Raw genomic sequence first — 8,119 nt, forward strand, 5'->3', positions numbered from 1 at the left:
TCAGTATCTTGCTCAAGGACACTTGGACATGGTCACTGGGGGAAGTGGGGATCGAACCAGCGACCCCTTGTTATTTGCAGATGCAACAAGTTTTATCTAATCGAACCCCAGAGGAGGGATGTACAGTAAACGACCAAAATAATTTGATGTTGCCAGAAGAAAGACTGGATGTTTTCAGCAGTGAGAAGAAATGAAGTCTCGGTAAACGCTACAGACCACGGCTGCACACCCTCGTCAGCGCTGCGTCTCTTTTAGAAGACTTAATGAAGGAAACTGTCAGAGTTAAGAGCTCCAGGATGTTGACGTCTGTTGAAAACAGCAACGTGTGTGAGGAAAATTTCTAACGTGAGTCGTATTTTGAGGAAAGTTGATGGAAGCTTTTGTGTTTACGTCACCTGTGGAGCTCATTTGTTGAAGGTGAGCGCTCACTAACGAATCCTCCTGCCAGCCACTGAATCTGACCTTGACGGGATGCTAATTGAACTGTGCTCTCCTTGCTCACGTCTTCCAGCTCATCAGAATGTAAAGAAATCACTTGTGTCGGCCTCCAGCGTTCAAGGAGAGACTCCATTTTCCTTTCAATGGTGAGACGAATACATTAAAGTGCCGAGAAGGTCAGAGCAGCAGCGGGAAAGAGAAAATCCTCACAGCAGATTTATCGATGTGTGAAGAGCATCTTCGACCTGAAGAGCTGCAGAACCAAAATCGTCCGATGATCAGAGTGAGGACAACAACTCAGAAAGACGCTACTAAAGAGCTACTAGGAGACCAGCATTTACAGGAGAGGTCACCAGGGACTGGGTGGACCTCAGAGTCCCAGCTACACTGGCTCAGAGCATGGGAAGAACCCCGCTACTTAGCTTAGCACAATGAGTGGCAGTAGGTGGGATGTGTGAGTGCAGCTCCTTCAGCCACAATCACGGACGCTGATCTGATCTAGGCTCCTCTCCAAGTGTCAGACGACCAGACGGCACATGTGGTTGATTCAGGCTCTGACGACGCGTGGAAGCTGCTGAGAGGTAAAGACTTGAGCGGTAGGAACGTAATCCCCTCATCAGACCCATCGCCATCATCGCCGCGTCCTCACATTTAAAAGCTCTCCAGCAGCCATCCTCTTTCTCCTCTTCACAAACCTCTTGACATTTACTCTTTGCAGCTTTATCATGCTGAGGAGTTAACAACTATTAGCACATGATTCACACAGCTTAGCCCCGCCCACATGGTAACTGATGTGTCTCGTCCGTTGGAGACTCTATCGAAAAAGTTCCAGATCATCCCGGCAGAACCTCGGTTTTCCGAAGAACCCGCTGGAGGCGACTCTCTGATTGGCGAGCTGTAACTGAGGCCGTGTCTTGATGTGTCTGCTTCTGGTTCAGGATGAGGTCAGAGGGACGTCACGCACTGGTTGCTAAGTAGAAGGTGAGAACCGAATCGATCTAAAATCAAGTTTCCAAGCAGGAATGTTCTGACCTCTGAGTCTCTTTTCAAGAAACTCCAGGTGAATGTGGAGGCGACGGCGTGTTCAGTGACCGGACAGTTTGTCCTGCGGCTCCGCCTCCTCCTCCTGAAGCTGAGGAGCGTCGGCTGATGTCAGTGGGATTAACGGGCGCCACTCGAGCGTTAACATGAATCTACTCTGACATCTTGTAAGGTCGTTGCTGGTGTCTGGAGACAGGAGAGGTGGAACGTGTAAAAGGGCTGGTTCTCCCCAGGGGAACACGCATAAATACATGATCACGTGTGTATCGCCACGCCACACATACACACACACACACACACACACACACACACACACACACACACCAGCGGACAGACGGAACACACCCACGCATTTCCATCAGCTCGGTTCAGTCAAGCAGGCGACTGAGCAAATGTTTGACTTTTCTTCACTGTTGAGCTTCACATTCAGACGTTTAACAAGCTTCACCTCTGGGAGTAGCTCGCCGCCGCCACCACCACCGCCACCGCCACAGTCAGAGCGGACCTCTTATTGGCTGAGAGAAAGAACAGCAGATTACAACGAACAACGTTCCACCATCAAAATGTCCCCTGCAAGTTTGCAGGTTCATGTTACTACACAAACACTGGGAGGACAGTTATCAACGACCTTCCTGGACGGTCGATTCGATGAGCCGCTCACTCGCCGCCTCACCATCTGTCGTGGTTACAGATAAACTTTGCAGAGATGAGTCACGGTGGCGTTTTGGCTCAGTGTCCCTGGAGCTGTCACGTCTCATGTCTGCATGTTCTACACCAGGACTTCTCCAGCACCGAGGACCAGGAATCCAAACGGACTAAATTCCCTCAGAGCTTTTATGCGCGAGTGTGTGTCAGACACCACGTCGGCCTATCGCCGGTATCACATCATGACATCAGCACCAGACCAGAAGTCAACAGGCCAGAGGACATTTGACACCATGGGTTCACGTAGGAGGACAGGCAACCATAATGCTGCTGTACACCTGTGCAAATCTGCCTGACACTGTGACCTTTGACCCCCAAAACATTTCCTGTCCATCCTCCAGTGCCAGTCGATGTCGGTAGCAGGAGTGTTTGAGTGCCGTGCCTTGGGCAGTGTGACGGTTCCCTGTCGTGGGACTAATAGAACTAGGACTAGAACTGGCAGGCTTTAATGGTTGTAGAAGCGTAGATGCTACAAACACGACGGCGCAGAACTGATTTGAATCTTTTATCAAGGGCGCAGAACAGTAGCGGGTCCAGTCTCAGAACATCATGTGATCCACGGGACCGTCGTCATCAGCCGGTTCCTCTCAAGGGCTGCTTTTTTTCACCGAAACAGGTACATGGATGACATCACGGTTGAGCTGGAGGTTAGCTACCAATAAAGTTGTATTGGCTCAAATGATGCTAGTGCTAACTGATGCTACAAGTTAGCATTCCAGCCAATGGTTGGCGCTTCCTGTTCATCTCGTGCATTACTGGAACACCGGGGAACTTCCGGTCCAGGTGCTGGTATTCAGATTATACTGTAAATCCGTCACTACAGAATAGTCGGTGGAAAATTGGTTCCATGCAGCCTCAGACTAGAACACCAAGCAGCAGTTGGCTATTCAGAACTCACCGCACTTCTCTTACACTTTCAGAAGAAATTCTATTCTTGATAGACTTGGTTGTGATGTAACAACAGTTCTGTTTTTCTGTTGGCATGCTGCCCCCTTCTGGTGTGGAGGGAAACATGATGTTCCTGCTCTAAATGAACTCAAACAGTTTTTCCTTCTTACAGTTTTTGTGTCAAACTGATGGTTATGGGTTTTATGTTTACCCCCCTGATCCGTCCAGATGCTGCCTGATTTACACACACACACACACACACACACACATACACACACACACACAATCACTCTGTTTATTGTATATCACAACGGCAGCCAGCTCTGACAAACACTTGACCATCTGTCTGCAGTGATTAAAGTAGGTGACAAACACTCAAAGAAGGCGAATATTTTCAATGTATGTCTGCTCACCAGCGTACAGAACCATCTGTTTGTGTGTTGCATGCTGCTGAAAGGACAATCCAGCGATAATTAAAGCTTCAGCATCAACATTCATCCATCTGCTCCTGAAGCGTCAACACTTGTTATCAACACACTTTGGTGGAATGTCTCCCTCCACGCTCGCTAGAATCTGGAAATAGAAAAAAGCAATGTGATTTCAGCCAATCAGCAGTAGCTAGAATCCCGTCTAAGCCTGTCAACTGAAATGCACTCAGCCTGAAACTTCTGACCAACACACAGTGGTTGGAATCACCTTCCATCCATTTGAAATACCGTCTAAGGTGGCCAGAAGCAGGTGACGCCAAGTGAAATGCTGAGGGCCGCAGCCGAGGTCCGTTTACAGCTGCATGAGGTCCGAGTCCATCAGAACAGTTCCTCCAGCCGAAAACGCCACCCTGGGAGCGCTTTCTTGGTTGCTATGATACAGAATGTCTTTGACTTGAGGGACTGACTCTCACAGGGAAAGAAGGCGACCCGCCGCGCTTTGAGGGTGATGAGAAGACCTCCATGGTTGTTCATTGGACAACAGGGCCAAGGATGACGGTGGCGGGGCCAGCGGTAATCCAGCCCTTTGTCAGAAACACCAGCTGACTTCGGTGGTGAGGCTCAGCGCCTGTCAGGCTGCTGGTTTGTCAGAAACACAGAGACATGGATTCTTCTTTGCAGAGGCGAGTTTAACCAGCACCTCAACTAAAATTTGAATTTTAGGCAAAGTTCCATGTAACATGGTGCTTTGTCCCTGCAAGGCAGCGACTACATGACAAACACGGATCAGTACACGAGAAACCTGCCCGTCAATGATAACTCCTGTGTTGTTGATAACTCCTCCTCGCCGCCATGACGCTGACATAAACCCAGATGGTACAGGAACAGCCTGACAGCGTTACAGCTTTATTGGACACCTGCTCCCCGTCTGATGTGTTAGTGATTATAGAGACGCAGGATTGAATCCTGTCACCTCAATAACAGCGAGTGTCCGCAGGGGGCGGCAGCCACCTGAGTATGAGATCTGAATTCTCTCATGGAGGCACTTTGGCTTCTTGAAGCTCAAGATGAGTTCAGTGAAATCTGTCACACGCTGCAGGTGAGATGGATGCTGGGAGACAGCGTCCCTCTGTCTCCAGCTTCTTCTGTCCCCAACACACCCTGAATGAGAAGATTTCCCAGCGAGGGAGCGCTGGACTTGTTTTACAGCGTTTGGGTTTCTGTCCTGGACTTTGAGAGCTACAGATTTTAGCTGGTAGCCATGAGTACATTTGTCCCACCTGCTTTACTTCTGTATGACTCCAGTAGGGTTGTCCAAAGTTTCCACACCCAGATATTGTTCAGTACTACAAATTAGGATCTGGATACGATACTCATTTGCAAAAGTATAGATACCAACGGCGACGTCTGCGCCTGCAGTTGACACACAGCTTCACCCAGCACCGCCACACAGACAACCTCGCTGCTCCTCCCCTTACTTGAAGCTCAGCGTGTGGAGGACAGAGCTGGCGGAGCATGGCCAGAGCTGCTGCTGCTGCACCTTCGCCACCAATTGTGATTGAAAACGTCAAAAGCAAAAGCTCCATAGATATCAAAGTCCTAGATATCAGCAGGCCTGTTAGCAAGCTCTGCTACCAGGCAGCGGCGACAAAGTCGAGTAGCACAGCAACTGGACAAACCCCTGAGGGACACAGCCACTCTGTAGACCGAGCTGAGGGGCAGCACAGCTCCCGTTCAACAACACTGAAGTATGAAGCGTGGTTCTGATCAGCGCCCTCAGGTTAGCGTGTCTGTGGGCGTGAGCTGGGAGAACGGGGGTTCCCTCATAGACCTGTTGTGTCGTTGTGTTGTGGGCGACTCATCAACGACCACTTTTCCTAGCATCAGCTAGGCTAAGTGCTACATACCAACATGTACTTCACCAGGACCGAACGTGATACTTAAGGGTGAGAAACACGTGGTCATGCATGTGAAGAAACACGTGGCAGCAGCGTTCTGGACCAGCTGGAGAGTCTTTAGGGACTTATTAGTCCAGCCTGGTAGGAGGGAGGTGCAGTAATCCAGCCTGGAAGTGACAAAAGCAGGGACTAGTTTTTCTGCATCTTCTTGAGCCAGGATGTGTCTGATCTTAGCAATGTTACGTAGATGGAAGAAGGCGTCCTGGAGATTTGTTGAATGTGGGAGTTAAAGGGTCCTGGTCAAAGAGAACTCCTAGGTTCCTACGGTGGTGCTGGGGGCCAGGGTGGTGCCATCCAGGGTACCTGTCTCATCAGATCAGGTGGTCCTCAGGTGTTTGGGCCCAGCACAAGAACTTCAGTTTATCAGAGTTTAATAAAGGAAATGATGGTCCTCCATGTTTCCTGTCCTTCAGACAGGCCTCCAGTTCAGTCAGCTGGTTTGTTCCATGTGGATCATTGATGAGTTCAGCTGAGTGTCGTCTGCATAGCAGTGAACATTAATGGAGTGTTTCCTGATCATGTGACCTAGAGGAGGCAGGTACAGGGTGAAGAGGACTGGTCCGAGCACAGACCCTTGTGGAACACCAGAACTGACTGTAGTGGTCTCAGAGGAACCATCATTAACTGGTACCAACTGAGATTACCTAGTAAATACTGAAGTCACCTCCAATCATGACCTGATCTGATTTAGAACTAAACTGATAGAAACTCAGAGTCAGGACCAGGAGGACGGTCCTCAATAATCAATCAGAGAGGCTGGAGAGTTTCCAGGCTGGAGGAGACAAACTGAGAATCAGGCTTTCAGATGAATGGAAACCTGACACCCAGCTGGGTCCAGGGTCCATGGTGCTGCTGCTGATGCAGGTTTGTTGGCCTCCATGAGTGTCATGTTCTGCCGCTCTGGAGACTCACCTGACGTACCTCTGAGTGAAATGTAGCATGCTAATTATCAGCGTATTTCCCGCCATCGGTCACGTCAGCTGTGCTGTTCAAGGCTCAGTTTTTGTCTGCTGCTCATCTCCAGCCTGCTGGGTTGGCGGTGGATCAACATGTGGACAGCAAAGGTTTTGTGTTTGGTCAATTGGGCAGCTGACGCCGTGATTCCTCCCCCCACATCAAACAAATGAGCCTTTTCATTCAGTGGCGTCCCCATCAGAAGCAGCGCCGGATAATTAGATGCCATTTTCCTCCTACATTCAATGATGCTCCCTCTCCCGCCGCCTCTCGGTCCAGCGCCTGCTCGAGTGCTCCAATGATTGGCTCTGGTTTCACTTAGACTCACCGGCTGCTTTCACTCTAATCAATTTTCAAACAAAGAGATGCGACGGCCAATTAGAGCTCAGCGTTGCGTCATCAGAGATGAAATTAATTCCTCCAGTCAGAAAATGGATGTTATTCCATTTTCTTTGTGCATCGCATTAATGAGCTTCAATTGCTGCCATTTCCATTTCACTTTGATGTACACTTCTGGTGTGTGTGTGTGTGTGTGTGTGTTTGTGTTTGTGTGTGTGCGTGTTTGTGCGCGTGTGTGTTTGTGTGCGTGTGTGTTTGTGTGTGTGCGTGTTGGTGTGCGTGTGTGTTTGTGTGTGTGCGTGCATGTGTGTTTGTGTGCGTGTGTGTTTGTGTGCGTGCATGCGTGTGTGTATTCTTCTGACCGGTGTCTTCTCCTCGTAACATCCTGACGCTCTCACAAAGATGTTTGGGTGTTCAGGGCTCGAGGAGACAGGAAGTGATGAACGCTGCATTTGACAAACACAAGACTTTGAAGTAGGTAGTAGTAGTAGTAGTAGTAGTAGTAGTAGTAGTAGTAGTAGATTCACATCTGGACTTCTTGGTGGAAGTATCATGCTTGAGAGACGTGCTGGCAGACATAACTGAACGATGGTGGAGATCAGAAATCCTGGCATCAGTATCAGATCGTCATGTAGCCATGTCCTCCAGTTGGGCGGTGAGGAGGTGGCGTGCTGCTGGGAGCGACAGACAGCAGAGGAGACAATGGCGTGGACTTGGACCCAAGAGAGGAGTAGGGATGTATGACGTGTAGGTGGGGGCTTGTCCAGGATGTGAGGTATTTGGTCATGTGGAGAACTTCCCGCCTGTTTATCTTCACAAGCCTTTTCAAACTGGGGGCGGAGCTAAGCAGTTCCAGTCCAGCGGTCAGCAGCTGGGTTGGCACCATCGCCTGAACTTGGACCGTCTTCATGAGCTCAAGGGTGCAAGTTTGGATCTGAGGCCGGAGGGATTCCTTTTCTTATCACGCTACCTGCCCTGCGTGTCTCCTGTGACACGCAACACACGTGAGCAAGTATGTGAACAAGCAAGCAAACAATGCAGCCTGTTGAAAAGCACAAACACCTCCATCCTGCACTTCCTTATTTACTGTTGGAAAGTGTCTCCAGGCCAAAGACGTCACCTGTCACACCAACACTTAATTTACTCAACAGGCCGCTCTGAAGATCTGATGACATCACGCTTGCACGCGTTCACAATCAAAGATTCAACCTCGGGTCGTACCTGCAGCCTCAAGATATCCACTAGATCCCAGTGAAGGGTTCTCTCAGCCTGTCTCTCTCTCTCACACACACACACCACAAGACAGATTAGAGCAGTGAGTGAAGAACTGGTGCTGACATCACATTAGCCTGTAACACCTTGTCAAAG

The sequence above is a fragment of the Aulostomus chinensis genome, chromosome 20 (genome assembly GCF_037954235.1).
Source record: "Aulostomus chinensis isolate RoL2024-O1b breed Wild chromosome 20, RoL_Achi_v1.0, whole genome shotgun sequence".
In the NCBI taxonomy this organism is placed as follows: Eukaryota; Metazoa; Chordata; class Actinopteri; order Syngnathiformes; family Aulostomidae; genus Aulostomus; species Aulostomus chinensis.